The sequence below is a fragment of the Drosophila ananassae genome, chromosome 3R, assembly GCF_017639315.1.
Source record: "Drosophila ananassae strain 14024-0371.13 chromosome 3R, ASM1763931v2, whole genome shotgun sequence".
In the NCBI taxonomy this organism is placed as follows: domain Eukaryota; kingdom Metazoa; phylum Arthropoda; class Insecta; order Diptera; family Drosophilidae; genus Drosophila; species Drosophila ananassae.
Window position 1 is genome coordinate 873370 of NC_057930.1, and position 22647 is coordinate 896016.

At 44.1% G+C, this 22647-nt stretch overlaps 1 protein-coding gene across 1 annotated transcript in view; it reads left to right on the forward strand.

Annotated features, from left to right (window-relative positions):
• The window catches only part of LOC26514679 (lachesin), a 372156-nt gene that overhangs the window by 349195 nt on the left and 314 nt on the right, over positions 1–22647 (forward strand).

The window sequence follows — 22647 nt, forward strand, 5'->3', positions numbered from 1 at the left end:
ATCCAAAAAAGTCAGGAACAAACCAAAAAGTAGTTTCCCAGAAAAGAACAAAAAGTCCTTACAACAAATTTTCACTTCCCTTCACTCTTCATCTTTTTCTGTGTCGCTCTATTCTTAACAGTTTTTTAACCCACACTAATCGCAACAACAAAGGAGCCAAGCTCCCACATGTTAAAGCCACTGTTCAAACTTCCATCTCGTCTTTTAGTTGAAAAAATGTAACTTCTTTACTGACACTTACCTATTAGAATTCTATTGGGCTACGTATCAAAGTCCCAAACTGTATTCTGATAGTTATTCCTTCTTCTAGTTTGCATCCCACATTATAGTGTTTACAGAAACTTAATTAAAGCTGGCAATCTTCTGCTCCGAAATTTTTCCAAGTAAGTGCAACACATTTGTCCGCTATTCGATCTAATTCGTTTCTAATCTTCTATCTGATTGTGAGCTGCTGGTAGCTCTGGGTGACTTTAATACCCCAGAACTCCTGTGGTCTAACATCTCCATGGGCATGTTTGAAATGCTCAAATTACCACGCTAGAAATTGTGTTTTGAAACACACAACACAAAAAAAGAAAATTATTGTGTTTTGTTTCAGATCCTGATGGAATTACTCTTTCCAAAACTTTTTCCCTTTCTAATCCGGAGGATCCATACATCCCACTCTTGAGGTTTAAATCGAAAACTCCTAAAGTTCGTAAGGCTGACTTTAAGAAACTAACTAAATTAATTTTGGATGTTGACTGCTCCGATCTACTGGCATGTAAAGATATAAACATTACCTTACATAAACATTATTAAGCTTTGAAAATATTTTCCGACGCTTGCGTGCCGTGGAAATATCCGTCCGCTTCCAATAATCCGCATTGCAGTTTTTTCAAACAACGGTTTCACCTAGGACCATTCCAGCTCACCCTTACACGTATAATGTTTAATCAGCCAACCTTATATTTTTCCCATCTTTTGATAAAAGTGGTGTGTTGTCGGATCTTCTTAAGGTTAAGCCAAAGTACCAGTCTTAATCTTTCCCCTTATGTAGAAGGAATCATACATTATTCGTCTGTATAAAAAGGAAAAAAATTGGACGCTGCCAATTATAGAGGCATCTCTAAATTAACAGCAATTCAAACCTTTTTTAAAAATTAATCACCCCACATGTGCAACATTTATGAGTTCATTAATATCACCGTGCAGCTGGGTGTTATGAAACGCCGCTCCACCTCTACCAACTTATTAGAGCAAACACCTTTTGCCACAGATGTATTCCGGAATGGCTTACAAACAGACGTCATTTACACTGATTTCAGTAAAACATTTAACTCTGTTCTGAACCATTCTTTTTGAATTCCCAACTGATCTCCGTATCTGAATTTCGAGCTACTTATCTGGAAGAACCCAACGTGTCTTCATTAAAGATGTTATCCGAGTTTTGTTCTCGTCACATCTTACCTACCCCAAGGAAGCCATCTCTTACCCTTACTTTTTACATTATTCATTAACGATTTGCCCCTTGCCTTAATTGATTCACTTGTACTTATGTACGCTGATGACGTTATGTTTGTCCTCAGTATAGATTCATTAGTGCCCAATTTTGACTTCAATCTGATTTGGATAAATTTCAAAATTGGTGTTTATCAAATAACCTAAAACTTAATGGATTTTATCGATCTAGTCCTCACCAGGCTATGTACTTTCTCTATGGGAACGCCTTAGAACGATTAACTCAAGTTAACGATCTGGGTATCCCATTAGATTTGAAACTTAAATTTACCGACCATATATCCACCATGGTTAATAAATCAATGGTTGTTTTTGGTTTTATTAAAAGATGGAGAGAGCGAGACAACGATAGCGCATGACGGCAGATGCAGCTGGTGGATTAGTCTGTAGGTCAATGATGTTTGTGGCTACAATCACAGTTAATTGCGCCGAGTAATCTGAGTACTGGGATTGCAAGCTGACTTGCACAGAAAACCCATCTGTAGAGAACCCAGCGCAACCTATACCGGATACAGTCACCGGAGACCTTATCTTCCGCAGCTGCAGCTGGTCCGCCAGCCTTGTAGTGACTAGATGCACCTGCGAGCCAGAATCGAGCAGCACTCGGCAAGGCAGTAGAACTCTAACTAAAATCTTGGGCAGGAGTTTATTACGTGAGAATGGCCATTACAGATCATGCATGCGGAAGAGTTTGTAATCACAAATGCAGAGTTACATGGATGAATGTAATGTCATACCGCGAGAGAGCAAGACAACGAGGCACGAGAGCGGGAGACGCGAATAGAGACATAAAAATAAAAAAAGATAAACAAATTCAAAAATTATTGTTCGCCAAACTTTCCGCAAAACTTTTGATATACGTATAACTTCAGAACCACTCAGAAGCTATCGAAACATTCTTTACATCTTTGGAAAGGTTTCTAATTATTCCACTTTCTTTCATGTCAAAATCCAAAGAGTAAGTAAAAAGAGTTTTGGTGTTTATCCTTCCATTTAAAGTATAGCTAACTGTGCGAATCGCCTGCCCAGAGGTTACTTTAATATTCTGTATATTATGTGTTATATTTTAAATAACTGAAGATCTACATATACAAAAAAACAACTTATATCATATAAAAAAACCTGTTGACGAGGTAAAATACCGGTAACGAACATGCATGCGAAACCTAAAAACATCTGATATCAATTTTTGTGCCGAAAATATGCTATATAGGTATACAAAATTGCATATAAAAAATATTCTTGTTCGGCACGTGCAAGAAAAACAAACAAAAAATCAGGCACTTGTGAATAAGAATAATTTTTAAATGCAATATAAATTGGATCGAATGACAAAAGTTTGAAAATTAATTTGTTTTTCTAAAAAAAGTTTGTTTTCAGTGTATTTTTTCTTATCTACTATTAAGACGTTTTGTCTCAACGAACGGTGTAACAATTTTCAACGGTGTTTTAATATCTTTCTTGATTATAAAGTTATGAATTTTTAAATAAACAAAGTTTTTCTAATTTTTTAACTTAAGCTCAAGGTATTTCAAAAAATTGTAGAACAAAAGTTGCCCATATGATAGTAACAAACATCTCAATTTTTTCAGATTGTCAATTTTTTCAGATTTTCAGATTTTTGAATAACATCTGAAAGGAATGGATCGGGTCGGTTCGGGATCGGGACGGTTGAGGTACCAATCGACGCGTATTTAAGCGTAGAATATATAAAAATTATGGGACTAAAATTTCTTCACCAGCCGCAATTTAGTGATTCAACATTTTTTTACTTTCACCCTAATTTTTCCATTTATTTCCCAACTAAAATTCTCATCCTAATTTCTCAACTAAACGACTTTTGGAAAATGTTTCGATTCAATTTCATCGATTCTTGAAAGTGAAAATGACTTTTTATGATTTGGCGATAGTCATTATCCAATCTCCATTTTCTTTTTGTCGGAATTTGGCTGTTCTGCTGCAAAATATTTGTACATTTTATTGGGTATTTGTTTTTTTTATATTTTTACTTGACTTCATATTTTTTCAATATGGCTATGGAGATTTCTTTAGATTTTGATGATAGGAGTTCTTCAGAACTGAATATGTCTGCGTCTGTATCGATCATGTTTGTTGTTACATTAGGGAATGAAATGATAATATAAAGACTAAGATTAATCGTTTACACCGATAGTTTTACAAGTTTTTCTCTTATATACTTATATTAATATCTAACTTCCTCTGTAATTTCCTCTGTAACTACCATGGTAACCATGTATCTCACGAAAAAGCCGCTCGTTAAACTCTTTAATCTATCGCTGGAAACTTCGATCTTTCCCCTTATGTGAAAGGAATCTTTCATTATTCCGCTGCATAAAATATCGCTGCTTAAGATATCAACCTTTCTCCTAATTTTCGCCTAACTATCTCGGATCTATTCCTGCGAGTACAAAAAAGTACTCCCGCAACCAGAGAGAGAGGACGTGTTTCTGTGCTGCTCCGCCAGCAGCTATGCAAATACAAGAAAACTCAGTAAAAAAGCAAAAGAAGTGGTGACTAACACAAAATCATAATTTATTAAATTCAAAAATTGAAATGCCATCACGACAAATTAAACCAACAGCTAGTGCACATTCATTTAAAGAAATAGGAGCGGCCCCCTGCCTGCAGTACCTAACATAAACAACAACAACATGAACGAAAGTAAGCTCTCTGTCCCAGAAACAGAACGTAGACGTTCTTCCAATGCCTATTTCTCATTTGTCGCAAACGAAGAGCGTGCAAGATCATGCTCTCCCACTCTCCCAGGCACAAGCAGTGCATTAACCTGGAGTGCGCAGTGCACCTCCCCAGCACTATCACCCTCTGGTCTATCAACTCCGTTAAATTTGCCTACAACGATTACCACATCGTGTACATCAACCACAACAGCAACATCGGTAGCTATCTCTCAGCCCCCCGATCAACAATCCAAACGGACATTGACCGATATATCCAAGTAAAACGAAAGCTGAGTCCCCAGCCGAAAAAATATGCTAACGCTGCAAAAGCAATTAAATTCAACAATCAAGAAGAACCGATTAATTCTCTGTCTGAAAATAGATTTTCTATATTAAGCGAAGACCGTAATAATGAAGAGAATACGGAAGTTCCCAAAGCCAAGCAAAACCCCCCACCCATTAACATACGTGATCAAAATTGCAGCGATATGGTAAACTGTCTCGCTAAGCTAATTGTAAATAACAATTTTCATATAATGCCACTGACCAAGGGCAATATACGGGAGACCAAGCTCCAAGTCTACACGGAGGAAAATCATCGCTTAGCCACGAAATACCTATACAACAACCAGAAAAAATATTACACGTACCAATTAAAGAGCAGCAAGGGCCTTCAAGTGGTCATAAAGGGTATTGAATCGTCGGTACCAATAAAAGAAATCATCGAAGCCCTTTCAAGCGCAGGTATTAAAGTTAAGGGAGCCATTAATATCATCAACAGGCAAAAAGTCCCTCAGCCTATGTTCAAAATTGAGCTGCAACCTGAAACGAAAACAACTCCTAAAAATTTGATTCATCCCATATACAAACTACAGTATCTTCTGCACGGTAGAAGAATCACGGTAGAGGAACCTCATAAGCGCAACCAACCTCTACAGTGTTCAAACTGCCAAGAATATGGACATTCAAAGTCGCACCTTGCGTGCAGTCTGTGTGTTTTGTGGCGGCCTCCATTACACTGCCTTCTGTACCATAAATAAAACCGACCATAACTCTAAGAAATGTGGCAACTGCGGTGGAAATCATACTGCCAATTACAGGGGATGTCCAGTTTATAAAGAGCTAAAAAATCGTATGTATACAAAAAAACCCTTACAACAACGTCCGTTTGCCACTCACACTAACCACCAAACCACCACGGCATCTTTGATTACACCTGGAGTTTCTTTTTTAGCGCTCTACGATGGCCAGGACTATTAAATAGCGTTGGTTCAGCACCACTGGAACCTGAAACTATAGGATATCCACCTCCGCCTACGGGTACTACGAGGGAAAGAGTAGGCCAAGAATCTGCAACCCCCGAAATAAAGGGTATCGAAGGAATGTTGTCCACACTTATAAGTCTAATGGTCACAATGCGAAATAATATGCAGGAGCTCATGCGAAACCAAAATCGACTAATGGAGCTTTTAGTCAAACAAAAATCCAATTAGATGGCTTATTTGAAAATCTGTCTATGGAATTCTAACGGCATTTCAAAGCGCAAAAATGAACTTAAGACATTTCTTGATGATAATAATATCGATATTATGCTCCTCTCCGAAACTCATCTAACGAACAAAACCAACTTCTATCTGACGGGCTATATATTTCATGCAACAAATTATCCAGACGGGAAGGCTCATGGAGGAACTAGGATCCTAAAGCAGCGCATAAAACACCATTCCCTCCAACGAGTTGCTACAAATTCCTTGCAGTCAACTTCAATACGAATTCAGACCATGGGAGGTCATCTAAACCTAGCTGCAATATACTGCCCACCACGTTTCTGCATATCTGATATGGAGTTTATGCAATTCTTTGATACACTAGGCGATTGCTTTATAGCAGGTGGCGACTACAATGCCAAGCACCCTCACTGGGGCTCTCGCCTAACCAACCCAAAGGGTAGACAACTATACAACGCTTTGATACAGCCAGGAAATAAACTAGACTTTCTATCACCGGGAAAGCCTACATACTGGCCAGCGGACCCACGGAAGAAGCCAGACCTAATTGACTTTGCGATCACTAGAAAAATTCCACGTAGCATCATTCGAGCCGAACCTTTGGATGACCTATCGTCTGACCATTCAGTTGTCCTTCTTTATCTATTTCAACATGCCGCATTACAAAATAGTCAAATTTATCTCACATCAAAAAGGACAAACTGGCTCAGGTACAAAAAGTACATAAGCTCTCACAAAAACCTAAGACCGTTAATTAAGGACATTCAAGATGCAGTCAACCACCTGGAAGACATGATGACCTCAGCAGCAAAGCTCTCGACTCCTGCGACCACAGAAAAACCTCCATGCACCATCAATTATATAAAAATTCTATTTAACTCTATTACAAAGCTTGGCCACTTCCCCCAATAATGGATAAAATCCATTATAGTAATGATACCGAAACCAGGGAAAGACAAAGCTTTGGCCTCTTCATATAGACAAATAAGTCTGCTTTCATGCTTATCAAAGCTTTTTGAGAAACTTCTACTGCTCCGTATCACGCCTCATATGACTTCGAATAATATAATCCCTGAACATCAATTTGGCTTCCGAGAAAAGCATGGCACCATAGAGCAGGTGAACCATATCACATCTGAAATTCGAACCGCCTATGAACAGCGAGAATACTGTTCTGCTATATTTCTGGACATTTCCCAGGCATTTGACCGAGTCTGGCTGCAAGGACTTATGTATAAAATAAAACTATTACTCCCACAAAACTGTCATGAGCTGCTCAAAACATACCTGCTTAATCGAGTGTTCACTGTAAAACAAAAAAACTTTACAACAGAAGAGTTCGAAATTAAGGCGGGCGTACCCCAAGGAAGCGTCCTCGGCCCCACCCTATATCTTCTATATACAGCAGATATCCCAACAGACCAGCGTCTAACTATGTCAACATTTGCCGATGATACAGCCATACTAAAAAGATCTAAATGCCCGCTGGAGGCATCCAGAAGCCTCTCCTCTCACCTTACACTAATAGAAAAGTGGATGGCGGACTGGCGTATAAAGATAAACTGTGAAAAATCTAAACACATTACCTTTACTCTCAACAGACAAAACTGCCCCGCTCCAACTCTAAACAATACCATAGTCCCCTCTGTGAATGAGGTCACATATCTCGGCGTCCTCAGGCGTCTTACGTGGAAAAAATATATTGAAGTGAAACGGGACCAATTTAGACATAAGTCCAGAGGAGTAGCAATAAAGACGTTATCCAAAGGGCACAGTCTAAAGTGCTCAGAACCATCACAGGAGCTCCAAGGTATATTCGCAATGAAGATATCCATAGAGACCTAGGTATACCTCTAGTAAAACTTCTCAACTCAACAAATTTCTCAACTCCAGGAAAAATTCAAAAGGAAACTCTTCACGCACCAAAATCCTCTAGCCAGATTGCTTAACCAAGTTAGCCAACAATCCCGATTAAGAAGAAATGACCTTCCAGCCCCTTTGACATCGGAGGCCCCATAGTATAGATGTTTACAAATAGTATAGATGTTTACAAATTGTTGTAAGTCTCTTAATAAGAAAGGATCCAACAAATAAAAGATAAAAGTATGCAAAAAAAGAAAATTCCCGCGATGCGAGCCGTACGTTACGCGTCAGGGTCCCTCGGTCGGTTGCACGGGAGGTGGGCTGTACGTTTGCAGTGGAAACCGTGCAAAAAAAATAAATAAATAAAAAAGGGAAAAAATCCGACGCTGTATCTCTAAATTTTCAGCAATTCCAAAGAAAAACCACATTTGCAACACCTATGTTGTTCAAGAATAACTCCGTGCCAGTATGGCTTCATGAAGCGCCACTCCACCACTTCCAACTTATTAGAAGTAAACACAGTCTTTTTGGATTCCCAACTGATCTTCTTATCTGGCTTTCGAGCTACTTATTTGGGAGAACCCAACGTGTCTTCTTTAAAGATGTTACCTCGCGTTTAGTCCGCGCAACATCTGGGGTGACCCAAGGAAGCCATCTTGGACCCCTACTTTTTACACTGTCACTTTTTACACAGCGCCGAGGCTCTGTGCAAGCCGCTCTTTAAACTCTTTAATCTATCGCTGGAAACTTCGATCTTTCCCCTTATGTGGAATGGATCTTTCAATGTTCCGCTGCATAAAATATCACTGCATAAGATATCAATCTTTCTTCTACTCTTCGCTTTAACTTTCTCGGATCTATTCTCGCGATTCGAGCCATACGTTACGCGGCAGCGTCCCTCGGTCGGTTGAACGGGAGGTGGACTGATCGTATGCAGTGAAACCCGCGCAAAAAAAAATTACCACGGTGTGGTTGTCGGCAATAATAAAAAAAGACTATGGTTGAACTTCCTGTTATTTCGGTGCTGCAGTTTATATATTTGCTTATATATTCATTGTTGCAAATGTACCATCTACCAATAATGTTTTAAGCTTTAAGCTGTGTTCAAAATTTTTAAATTTAATGAGAATTGCTTCAATTGTTTATATTGCTTTAGTGCCTTATCATTGATAAGTTATTAATGTATGAAACTTCAAGGAGTTTTCGAAATCGTTTGTCAATTGTGTGGCTGATCTTTGCTTTAATAAAATCCGATATAACTGTTTTTTTTAGGATATTTGTTCGTCCGTAGAGCGTTATGCGGCCACTACGTCAAACTTGAACTCAAACTTGTATAAAATCACCTGGATTCCGCAAGGGACTGCTCGGTTGACCAGGTGCTTGCTGTGATCAGGCTGGAGTTGATGTGGGGTACTTGAAGTCCTGGCCAGGGTTCTCCTCAAGTACAGGTGGTATGGTGGTTCGGCTGATTCCGTATCGGTCGGTCTTACTTGTGGTCCGTTTCACGGGAGCAACACTCGAAGTAGACTGATATGCCGCACTCGAAGTAGGTTAGATAACGCGGGGTCTACTCGTGATCCGTTTCACGGGAGCAACACTCGAATTGGACTGGTATGCGGCGGGTTCTACTTGTGGTCCGTTTAGACAGGAGCCACTTGAAGTAGAAAGCCTTTTGAGAGTCCTAACTTGTGAACCGTTTTACACAGGATCACTGGAAGTAGGTTAATTTTAAATGCCGTAGTTCAAACACTGAGAAACGAGACGATTCACTCTGATTTCGCAAATATCTTTATTTCAGAAGAACAATTCTTAAAACAGATGCTAAATTATACATAATTAAATCTAAGAAAGGTCAATGTTATGGACGTGCTAAAACTAATGTTAATTCCACGGTCACCCACCTCTGAGTCTGCTGACTCAGACTGCAAATGCTGATGCATTATTTTGTGCTTATTGCTAATAGGTTAGTGGGTTTTTATATTACAAATGTATCAGCATATATTACAAATGCATCAGCATTTGCAATATAAAAACCCACTAACCTATTAGCAATAAGCACAAAATAATACCCAACCTAATAACCCAGCACTAGTAGACGGCGCCAGAAGCAGAAATCATCATTATCAGGGGGAAGAATGACCGACTGACCGAGGCAAGCAAAAACCAGCTAGCTAAGGCGAAATGCATGTACAAGCAGTACATGAACAAACAGAGCTTTGGAAGTGTGCTTTCTTGTGCAAGCTTTGGTGCGTGCTTTTGCGCGCGCTTTAGTAAACACTTGGAGCATACTTTTGGGCTGCCTTTTTATTTGCATATTTTTGTTGCATATTTTTGGGGCCCCCATTTTCAGCACAGCTCCACCAGGCGGCGCCACTTGCCCCCGTAGAGGGCGACATGAGCGCCATGAGCGCTATGAGCGCGTTGTCGGAGAGCGAGCTCTCCGCAAGCAGCCGGGCAAGCAGTCGCGCCAGTAGTGCGATTGGTGCTGCACGGGGACGCCGTCGAGGACGCAAGTCCAAGGCGACGAGCCTCTCGGCGCCAACGCAGGCCAAGTTATTGGCCGCTACTGGAGTGGACAAACCGGAGCCAGTTGGGGTGTTGGAGGAGTTGGCGCTCTCCTCGTTGGAGACGCCGGTGATGCCAGATGCCTCTGCTGCTGATGCCTCCGCCGCTACCTTTGCTGCCCCCGCTGTTGTTGCTGCTGGAGTTGTTGCTGATGCTGCTGAGGCAGCCGCCGCTGTCGCCGCTGGTGCCCCCGCTGCCGTCCCGGAGCGATCTGCCGTCTCGATGCGCAGTCTTGACTGTATCATCAAGAATGGAGCTGACGGCGTTATGGAGGAAGCGGCCAGCATCAAGGAGACGTTTGTTTCCCTGGTGGTGGAGTCGCTAATGAACCCCAAGCAGGCTGCTGCACTGATGAGATGCATCAGCCGGTATGACGGGATCGTCCAGGCGCTCATGGTGCGCAACGCAGTGTTGGAGGAATCCAGCAAACTGCGAGCGGCGATGCCGCTGCCACCGCCGCCGGTTCAGATGCCATCGGTGCCGCAAGCTGTGGTCTCACGGCCACCCGTTGGGTATGCATCCGCATATCCCAGCCTGCCGGCACCTTCCGTAGCTCCCGTGCCCGCGCCGCGAAAACCACGCGATACGTGGTCGGCCGTGGTGATGAGCAAGGACCCGAAACTTTCGGGTAAAGAGGTTGCTGAAAAGGTGCGCCGGGAGATTGCTCCTTCGCTGGGAGTTCGCCTGCACGAGGTGAGAGGGCTTGCGCGTGGCGGAGCCATTATCCGCACCCCCTCGTCAGGAGAGATTAGGAGGGTTGTTGCCAGCAAGAAGTTCGGCGAGATTGGCCTTGAGGTCAAGCCGAACGCTGCGCAACGGCCCAAACTGGTAGTCCAGGATGTTGCTACCCAGATCGCTCCGGAGGAGTTTATGGCGGAGTTGTACGCCAACAACCTCCGTGAACACATCCCGGAGGCGGAGTTCCGCAAGGCTGTCCACCTGGACACGAAGCCTTGGACGGTTGCCGACGGAGCAACGGTAAGTGTCACGTTGGAGTGCGAACCCAAGGTGCTGGATCTGCTGGAAGGTGGGCGGATCTACATCAAGTGGTTCTCCTACCGATGCAGGGCCCTTGTGCGGACGTACGCGTGCCACAGGTGTGTTGGCTTCAACCACAAGGTGGCAGAGTGCAAGCAGAAGGACAATGTCTGCAGGCAATGCGGACAGTCCGGCCACAGTGCGCGCAGTTGCACCAATCCGGTGGACTGCCGGAATTGCCGATTCTACGGGCATCCCTCGGGGCACAGCATGCTGTCCCCGAGCTGTCCGGTGTATGCGGCGGTGCTAGCGAGGGTGAACTCTAGACATTAATGTTTAGGTTCATCCAAGCAAACTGTGGTCGAGGTCGGGCTGCGACTCTTGAGCTCGCAGTCCGCCTGAGGGAGTCCGGATGTCTGTTTGCACTGCTGCAGGAGCCATACGTTGGTAGCGGGACGAGTGATGTGCTGCCTGAAGGAATGCGAATATACACCGACCGGAGACAAAAGGCAGCCATCCTCGTGGATCACCAGGATGTCATCTGCATGCCGATGGAGCCACTTACCACCGACTATGGCGTATGTGTGAGTGTTAAAGGGAGTTTTGGCTCAATCTTCCTTTGCTCCGCATACTGCCAGTTCGACACCGAGCTAGAGCCGTACCTCAGGTACATGGATGCGGTCCTGCTGCAGGCCAGCAGAACCCCCGCAATCCTGGGACTCGACGCGAATGCAGCATCCCCCATGTGGTTTAGCAAACTCCCTCGGAACCCCGAGGGACATGCTAACTACAACCGGGGTGAGCTGCTGTCTGAGTGGATGCTGGAGAATGGAGCCGTTGCCCTCAACCAGCCCAGCCCGGTGTTCACGTTCGATACCTACCGTGCGCGTAGCGATATCGACGTGACAATTGCCAACGACGCAGCATCGATGTGGGCCACATTCGAGTGGAGAGTGGACGAGTGGGAGTTGAGTGACCATAACATGATCACTGTTGTGGTTACTCCAACGACTACGCGCGCAGTTGAGAGCCTAGCTCCTGTGCCGTCCTGGAACATCTCCAATGCTCGCTGGCAGTTGTTCGAACAGGAGATGGTGAGTCGGGCAGCCGATATTCCGGAAGACTTCTCACAGTCGCCGTTGGATCAGCAAGTTTCGACCCTGCGCTGCATGGTCCACGATGCGTGTGACCTTGCAATCGGAAGGAGGACGCCGAGATCGCCTAGGAGAAGGAAGCCAGGTTGGTGGACCGCCAACCTGAACACGGCGAAACGCGAAGTCCGGAGACTTCGCCGCCGGCTTCAAAACGCTCGCCGTCGAGGAGACGACGATGCGGCTGAGCTAATTGTGGTCGCGCTGAGGCAAGCCTCAGACGACTACAAGAAGCTCATCCTAAGGGCGAAGGAGGACAGCTGGAGACGCTTCGTGGGAGAAAACGCACACGATCCCTGGGGGCGCGTCTACAAGATCTGCCGAGGACGCAGAAAGTGCACGGAGATTGGGTGCCTCCGCGTTGATGGCGAGCTGGTCACCGATTGGGGTGACTGTGCGCGAGTGCTCCTCCGTAACTTTTTCCCAGTTGCGGAGTCCGATGCACCGATTGCCGGAGCGGAGGAGGTCCCACCGGACCTCGAGGAAGTAGAGGTTGATGCTTGTGTCGCCAGGTTGAAGAGCCGGCGCTCTCCCGGCATGGACGGCATCAATGGCACTATCTGCAAAGCAGTGTGGCGCGCCATACCTCAGTATCTGACGGCACTTTATTCCCGTTGCATCCAGTCGGGTTACTTCCCCCGAGAGTGGAAGTGTCCACGCGTAGTGGCGCTACTCAAGGGGCCCGACAAGGATAGGTGCGAACCCTCGTCGTACCGTGGGATATGCCTGTTGCCAGTATTTGGCAAGGTGCTTGAGGCCATCATGGTTGATCGTGTGAGAGAAGTTCTTCCGGAAGGATGCAGATGGCAGTTTGGCCCGGCACGATACGTGCTCGGCATCTTCGTCGACTTCAAGGGTGCGTTCGACAATGTCGAATGGAGTGCTGCACTGCGCCGGCTCGCCGACTTGGGATGCCGCGAGTTGAGCTTGTGGCAGAGCTTCTTCTCAGACAGAAGAGCAGAGATCCGAAGCAGTTCTGGAACTGTGAGTGTTCCAGTAACTAGAGGCTGCCCTCAGGGATCCATTAGTGGCCCATTCATTTGGGATCTGCTGATGGACGTCCTGCTGCGGCGCCTCCAGCCATACTGCGCTTTCAGCGCGTATGCGGATGACCTGCTCCTTCTTGTCGAAGGCAACTCCCGAGCCGTGCTGGAGAATAAAGGAGCGCAACTGATGTCCATCGTTGAAGCGTGGGGTACGGAAATCGGTGTTACCATTTCCACCAGCAAGACGGTGATTATGCTGCTGAAGGGTGCCCTCGCGCGCACCCCGTTGGTGAGAACTGCCGGAGCAAATCTCCCATATGTTCGCAGCTGCCGGTACCTTGGCATCACGGTCAGCGAGCGCATGAACTTTTTCATGCACATCGCATCGCTGCGTCAGCGAATGACCGGAGTCGTACAAGCATTGGCGCGTGTGCTTCGAGTCGACTGGGGATTCAGTCCTCGGGCCAGGCGGACCATTTATGCCGGACTCATGGTGCCTTGTGCACTATTTGGTGCCTCGGTGTGGTATGTCGTGACGACGAGGCAAGTTGTAGCTAGGAGGCGACTTCTTGCCTGCCAGAGGCTGATCCTTTTAGGATGCCTCCCGGTATGCCGTACAGTGTCAACCCTGGCACTGCAGGTGCTTGCTGGAGCCCCGCCTCTTGACTTGGCTGCTATGAAAATAGCCGTCAAGTACAAGTTGAAGCGTGGATACCCGTTGGAGGGGGAAGACTGGCTCTATGGCGAGGACCTTTCAGGTCTGAGCTGGACGCAACGGGTCTCGCGGGTAGATGAATGCCTTCTGTCGGACTGGCAGAGCAGATGGGATGATGGTGATTCGCCTGGTCGGGTGACTCACAAGTTCATCCCAGATGCAGGGTTCGTCTATCGGAATCCGGATTTCGGGTTCTCCATGCGCGCGGGATTCTTGTTGACAGGGCACGGGTCGTTCAATGCATTTCTGCATAGCAGAGCCCTTAGTGATGCTGCCGCATGCTCATGTGGCGATCCTAATGAGGACTGGGAACACATTTTATGTGCTTGCCCCCTTTATGCAGACTTGCGAGACCTCGATGGACTCGGTTTGCAGCACGTTGGCGGAACCTGGACGTTTGGAAGGATTTTGGAGAGCGGCGACAGGACCAGAAGACTCACGGAGTTTGCTGAGGAGGTGTTTCGGAGGAGGAGGGGCTGGCAGTAGCCCATTTTTCTCGCCGTGTGGTAGCGGCGTAGAATACTGCCACAGCTCCCCATAGCTTGTCGTAGGAGGCGACTAATATGGCAAGGTTCCCCATCCGAGCTTGTCGGAGCTAAAGGGGTGGGTCACCGAGCCCACAAACTTCGGTACCACGGGTTGGATAGTGTCCAAGCACTACCATTTGAGGTAGGCCCCCTTGTGGGAGTATCGTGGTGGCTGTGGTTGATACCCAAATCGCGGGTAGAGTCCTCGGACTCGACGTGGAGTTGCGTTATACAACTCGGGCGCTGTGACCCATAGATCAGTAGAGGTGATAGATACACTTCGCTCCTCACCAAGGGGAAGTATTCTGTCCGACTCGCAGATACTTAAATTGGTACCGGGCTAGTTGCTATGTATTTGCTATAGCTTCTATTCCGGGGCGTTGGCAGGCGTACCATCCGTGCCCATGCACTATATGCCTACTCGTAGGTATATTCGAGTGCCGTGGTTGTAATCCCTTCAGTGTGGAACACGCCACGTTAAACAAGATCGGAGAGATCCGAGACATACACCTGTACCCTTGCACTAGAAAATATTGTGGATCTTAAAACTAATTACTAAAAATCTAATGTTAATACCAAAAAAAATTTTGAATCATGTAGGTGAGATCTCCAACATTGATAAGATACCAACGATACTTCTATCCGGCCTGTGCATACAGGAATCTTGGTCCTCTCTTGACCTTGTTTCTTGCTCCCTTTTTGAGATGCATTTTACCCATGACGAATAGGAGGTGACTTACACTCCTTGAGTTTCCTTTCATTACTGACCCTTGCACTCTGTGCTCTTCAGTTGTGAGTTGACAACCTTGGGCTTGTGGTTCGGGGTAAGTCTGCGGCTCTGCTTGTTTATCCGTAATGAGTGGGGAACTTTGTAATCTTCTGGATTTTACTATTTGCTCCTTGCCGATGCATGCAATCAAACCTTGTCGTGGCTCGTTAGCTTCCGGTGTCCAAGACGCCGTATTACCGACGACTTGTTCTGCCTTGATATTAGGAGCTGATTCCGGTCGCACTGGCCCCATCACAAACCATCCAAGCGCGGTATTTTTTAGTAGTGGCTGTCCTTCTCCCAAATATGCCTGTTGTGGCTTCATAAGCTGGGAGATGATTTCGGCGCCCAACAACAGATCAATATTCTGGGGATGATGGCTCCAATTGTAGTCCAAGTGTGTCAGCCATCCTTCTGGTGATTATGTTCATCTGTGATCCAGAATCTAGGAGTGTGCGGCATTGATGAGGGGTTCCGGCTGGTCCATGTATTGCCACTTGGTTGGATCGGTGACGGCTAGTTCTAGAGATGACAGCGTGCATGGGTCCAATCCTTCCTCAATGATGTGTATCAAGATTGGCTCCCAGTTGTCTGTTGACACCTTGAGTGCGTTGAGAGTGGCGGTCGTTCGGAGCACGGTATCATGTAAGCTGCGCAGCTGGTCCGCTGATCCATTTGTTCTGGGGTGTCCGAAAAGGTCTTGGATAGCGAATTTAATCAACAGCCGTTTATTTTGGTATCGATTCTTTAGTCGTTGCAGGCATCATGGTAACTGGTCTGTCCGCCAATTGACATCGAGATTAGGTTTTTTTGCTTCACCTGTTACATGATTCTCCAAATGACGGAATTTTACTGCATCGCTGTAGTCTTGATTGTGGATGAATTCTGTAAAAATTTCGTAGAATCGTAGCTAATGTCGATAGTCTCCGTCAAACTTTGGAATTTGTACTGGTGGTATTACAAACGGAGGTGCGATCGCGTGTTTTTGATTTGATACTGAAGTCGATTGTGATTCTTCGCTCAGAAACGTAAAGTATTCTTCTGGTACAACCTCAAATCTGTCATCGGTGTGTCCATCAACATGCAGACATGAAACATGCTGATGCATATTGATTAGATCAAATTACTTAGTGTGCATATAGGTAGTAGGTCTTGGCACTAGGTGCCAACAATATTTATAATGGAATTAATCGTAGTCTCATTTTGGACTTTTCAGAGCGAGTTGATCCATTTATTTTTTACCCCGTTGAATTAGCACTAACAATCCTATTCATAATTTATGTGGAGATATCCTTTGAGATAACGCATCTTGTATAATTAATGTTTCGACCCCCTTGGCTTATTAAGCCCGATCCTTATTAAAGGAAAGATCCTGTTGCAGGAACTTTGGCTTAATAAGCTAGATTGGGATGAGTCGATTTCACTGTATTTGGAAACCGCGTGGAACAAAATTCAGCTTGCCTTGTCACAGTTAGAATATATCTCAATACCGAGATTTGTGATGAGGGAGCCAATGTCACCAATTGAAATTCATGCCTTCTCTGACGCATCGATGAGAGCCTATGGAGCCTGCGTCTATATCCGTTGCAAATCTGCAGAAGGTAGTAAAGTAGCGCCGCTCAAGACAAAGACGCTCCCCGTCTTGAGTTATGTGCCGCTCACCTTCTCGCGGACCTCTGTCGCAAAATAAAACCTCTTATCAAAGCACCGATCGAACGAAGTGTATATTGGTCAGATTCGGAAGTTTGTCTTCATTGGATTCGTTCTTGTCCATCGCGTTGACTACGTTCGTATCAAATAGAGTTGCTGAGATTCAAGAGTGGTCAGAGGATAGCACGTGGCGGCATGTACCAACTAAACAGAACCCGGCAGATATTGTATCAAGAGGTGGAGACGTAAAGGAAACGATAGAATCAATTTGGTTCACAGGTCCATCGTTTTTAACGGAGCCGGAAGATAAGTGGCCAACGAGCCCTCGGTTTGATCCGTCACCAGAAATTTTGCAGATGGAAGCAAAGAAGAGTGCGGTCGGACTGACTGCAATGGTCTCTACCTCATATTTGTTGGAAGTGATAGAAGGATTTCCTCTCACTTAAAACTGCTGCGAGTGTTCGTTTACATGGTCCGCTTTATAAAGAAGTGTAAAAAATTAGAAGTTACTTCTGATAATGTACCTTTACCTGACGAATATCAAGACGCTTTTAATAAAATTGTCCAGTTAGTTCAAGAGCACGAGAATAAAGAGGAAATTAAAAATGTTTAGAAAAAATCCTTTTTGTTAGCCCAAGCTACAGAAGCTAAGTCCGTTTGTCCATGAAACCCTCTCAGGCTGGACTTACCTTTTCGTTGTTGCGGGTCGGGGGGCGACTATCTAATGCTCCTATTTGTACGATGCCAAGTATTCCAGCATTGTTGACGAAGCGCTCTCAATTTGTTTAGAGCTACGTCCGTACTTGCACGAGTCGAATTTTCATGTGGATCCACGAGCACTAGTGAGTCTCTTGCGACAGCGCGTTTGGATAGTAAACGCGCAGGAAGTCTGCATTCAGCTAGTGCGGTCATGCATACGCTGTTTTAAATGCAAGGCTCATCTGATGACTCAAATCATGGGAGATTTACCCTTAGATCGAGTTCGTGCTCTCCGCCATTTTCCATATGTGGCCGTGGATTCTGTGCCTATTGAGACGACATTGAAAATTCGTGGTACGCCACCATACAAGTCCTACATTGCCCTGTTTGTTTGTTTTTCGTCTAAAGCAGTACATTTAGAATTAGTTTCCGATTTGTCAAACTGATTCCTTTTTATTGGCTTTCCAAGGTCGTTGGGCGCAGAGGATGTCCGCAGATCGTGCACTGCGACAACGCGACGAACTTCGTCGGATCAAGAAAAGGCTTTGCATTCATACCGACGCGGGCTTCGCACATGGGCGGACTATGGGAGGCAGGTGTGAAGTCTGCAAAGCGCAGAGGAGCTGCAGACAGTCCTCGTTGGAGTCGAGGCCGTCCTGAACTCGAGGCCCCTGGGCGCTCCTCAGTCAGGACCCAAGCGACGGCGAGGCGTTGACTCCCGGGCACCTGTTGACAGGCGGGCCCGCTCATCGCCCCACCAGCACCGCGGACCCCGGACCAGCAGGGTCTAACGTGCTTGCGGCGATGGCGGTCTTGTCTCGTCAATCAAGCAAATTTTTTGGCAGCGTTGGCCCGGCGTAGTCTTGGGCCTACAGGCGCGGTCGAAGTGGCAGCGGGAGCAGGAGGACGTCAGGAAGGGCGATCTGGTCCTGGTCGCCGAGGACGACCAGCCGCCCCAGCAGTGGATCACCACCAGGGTCGTCGAGACTCACGCCGGCGCGGACGGAAGGGTCAGGGTCGCCGACTCCAGGACGCGTAGAGGAGCAGTATTTAGAAGAGCAGTCCACAAGCTGGCGAGGTTGCCAGTAGTTGAAGCCTATTGAAGGCCTTCAACGGGGCCGGTGTATAATTAATGTAGATAATTAAGTGGAATGTATGAAGTCTAGTATAAGTTAGTTAGGGCGGAGCGGGAGCGCAAGTAAAGCTCTCACTTGCGCTCTCCATGAATTCGCCCCGCTTCGCCGCACTAGATAAGCTAGGCTTAAGTTTTTGTTGATATGAATATAATCGAATTTATAACGTTGAAAAGAGTGCACGCATTTTTCGTTTTCGTTCGTCTTTTTTGCAATAATTTAAATTCTACAGCCACCTTTTTGTCTTTCGGTTTTTTCGCGACGAGATAAACTAATCTCAATTAACACATCTTTTGATATATCTGTGTATATTCATATCTGGAAAAAGTCGCTAAATTTAGATATAGTTGCCAATTTTCTTATCTGCGTATTCGCACATGAAAAATAAATAGGCAAAAATGATTTAATTTATTTTATTTAAATAAGACTGTTCTTAGGTACTGGCCGCATTCAACAAAAAAATCCACAAAAACAATTTGCTGCTTATTTTATCATCGCCGAGGGGCTTTTCGAACAATGAACGACTAATGAATAACGATTAAAAATTTTTAGCAATCGACGTTTTTTCTCCATTTTAGCACAGGCCCAACAGCAAAAATCTCCACGCATAATTTCTTCTACATATCTTTAGGATCCCCCTTTAGCAAAGTTCAGAACAACCATGGGTTCCATCACCCACAGTTTCGCGGTAAATTTCACCATCTATTGCATTATGTAGGCCGTGTAATTGCCTTGACCATCATTATTTTCAGAACACTTCATATTTTAAATCATATTAAAAAATGGTATCTAGGCATTACCATATCTTTGGAATATTCATCCAAGTTGAATCTTAGATTTTCTACATACGACCCTCCTGCCTCGATTAAAGCATGTCCGTCCGTCTTTCTGCCTGTCTGTCTGTGTCTATGCAAACTAGTCTCTCAGTTTTAAAGATATCAAGTTGTACTTTGACACATCGTTCTTTTGTTTAAAGGCAGTATATAAGTCGGAACGGCTGGGATCGATCGACTATATCCTATATCGATCGGCTGAACCTGACAGATCGGAAATGGTACAACCTTGGTATTTTTAAAGATGCTTAGTGATGTTTCCAACATTTTTATCAAAAAAATTGATTTGATGGTGAAACTCAAGGATCGGCCAACTAATACGGTCCGATATGCATACAATAATATAAGATGCTACCTATCAACTTCGGCTCCGCCCGAAGTTAGCTTTCCCCTTGCGCAATTATTTAGAACACAGCCTGGTACTCCATCGGGGCGGGCCTTGCGAAAACACGGACTTAACTTTTTGAAGGTCCGATAACACACATTTTTATTAAAAGATGGAACAATATAAGGTTGGCTGATTGGATACTACTGGTGTAAGGCTAAGTTGGAATGGTGCTAGGTGAATACGGTGCTTGAAAAAAATGTGCAAAGAAATCGGCCATTGCCAGATCAGTGTTCACTGATGATTTTTCAAACGTAAGCAAAGGGAGAAAAGATATATGTTTTTCGCTTAGTGTTTACAAAGTATAAATCTGCTACGGAAACCTGAGTAAACTGAATCCGGCAGCGGCGAATATACTCCAATTACATTCTGCGATATGCACGGTAAAATTGGACTGAGCTACTAAGGATCCTGAAAAATGAACTGTACAGCCAGATGATGATGTTCATTTAAAAGTCTATTCACTGACGTTCTTGAAATTTAATATATGCTTTGTATACTAAGGCGGATTATAATCCGCCTTATTATTTATTATAATTAAATAATTATTTGAAGCGGACAAATATCTCCACGACACTCAAAGCATCGAAAAATATTTTAGTTCTGGAAAGAGCATCAAGATCTGAAACGAAACACAAGTCCAGCAGCCGACCTAACGATTTTCTAACGTGGTTAATTTGACCAAGTGACAGTTCAAACATGGCCACGAAAAAGTCATGGTTCGTATTAAGCAATATAGACAGTGAAATATTAATATTAGAACCACCTAAGTTTTGGGATCTCAAAGGAGGAACTATCAGAATACATTTTGGGAAGTTTCCTACCTTAGCCCTCTAGTATTCTAATACGTAAGTCTTAGAGAGAAGTTATTGTGGCAGCTTCACTCCACAGGTTTGGTAATTTTTTCTTCACCGTACTTGGCTGATGTTCTTGAATGTTCTTTTGGCTTGAACTAATACGTTGTTGGTATCACTTGGAGCGTCTGAACAGCACGACCAACCGTCACAGCAAAAGTGGAGACCAGACTACATGAAATGGCATTCGAAACTAAGGCCGTGAATTCGGCCCACTAAACGCGTATGATTCACAGAGCCAGCAGTGGATGGACTATTATTTATTACTATTTTTTTATTTTAATATTTAAGTACCTTGAACCACTGAACCAGGGAAACGAAAATTAAAGAGAACGTGTGGGTTAGTAAAACTCTAAAGAATCTTTATTGTGCGACAATAGACGCAACACACCAAAAAATAAAGAAGCAGAGCTATGCTTGGCAAGAAAATAAACAAAATTTACTATTTTAATTAGTACTATATTTATGCCCTTGCAGAGGGTATTATAATTTTGGTCAAAAGTGAGCAACGCAGTAAAGAAGACATCTCCGACTCAGAGTCTCTCAGTTTTAAATCTATCGAGTTGAAACTTTGCACAGTCCTTCTTTTTCCTGCAGGTAGTAAAATATATAAGTCAAAACGACCGGGATCGGTCGACTATATCCTATAACCGTCATATAAATGATTGATCGGAAATGTCATAATAGGGTGTAAGAGAGTTGGTACTTGGCATAGTTTCCATTTTGGAAAAATAATCAAAATAATCTGATTTGCCAAGTTTCATATTGATCGGCCGACTATATCTATAGCTGTCATATAACTGAACGATCGGAATTGGCATAACTAGCTATTTTTTAAGATAGAATGATGGGACTTTCTAAGGATTCCATTTTGGGCAAAGTAATTCGACTTTCCAAATTACTACGATTATAGTAGTTACGTAGCCGACTATATCCTATAGCTGTCATATAACTGAACGCTGGAAAATGGCGAAACCATGATATTTTTAAGTGCCTGGGGCTGTTTCCAACATTTTAATTAGAAAGTTGATTCTATGGTGAAATTTGAAATGTATCAAAATTTGTTTATAAATATAAATAAGCACAAAATTATTTAAAGTTATCAAATAAGAGATTTAATAACAATACAGTGCGGATAAATAAAACATCCGTTTGCTTTAAGAAAAAGAGATGAAGTCTAGCAGCTATTTATAACTGTCGTCAAGCATTGCATCAAAAACGAATCAGGTTAAGCAGAGCTTTTTTTTGGTGAGGTTTGATTACCTGGCGCTTACTAGTTTTTTTTTCTCGGCTGACGATCTTGAAGGAAAATTTCCTGTACATTTTGAAACTGTACATTTTGTATGAACAATGTGCTCCACAATAGGGCATGCTATCCTTGGTTACGAAGCTTGTATTGCAAGGCGAGCAAACTAATTTAATATAATACAATTTCATATTAACATTAAACTGTCACAGCTTGATTAACTAAGAGATATATAAGAAGAGCTCAAATATATAATATGAAGAATGTAAAGATGTTGAAATAAGAAATGATAAGAAAATAGCACTTGCTCTATAACCACTAGGCTTACCTGAACCCAAAGTCCAGAAAAAAGCAGGTTCCATCACCCGACGTTTCTGCGGTACACTTAGGAAAACAAAGTACAAATTAAAGCATAAATTGAATAATTATTATTATAATAATCAGAAGTACTTATTGAAATCTTTGGAATACTCATTCAAAGTTGAATTCTGCAATTTTAAAATATCCATAACGAATTCTTATTTCACGAAATAATTCAGGTCATAACCTTTGTTTTGGGATTGTTGAAACCGGTTGCACCGGTTGT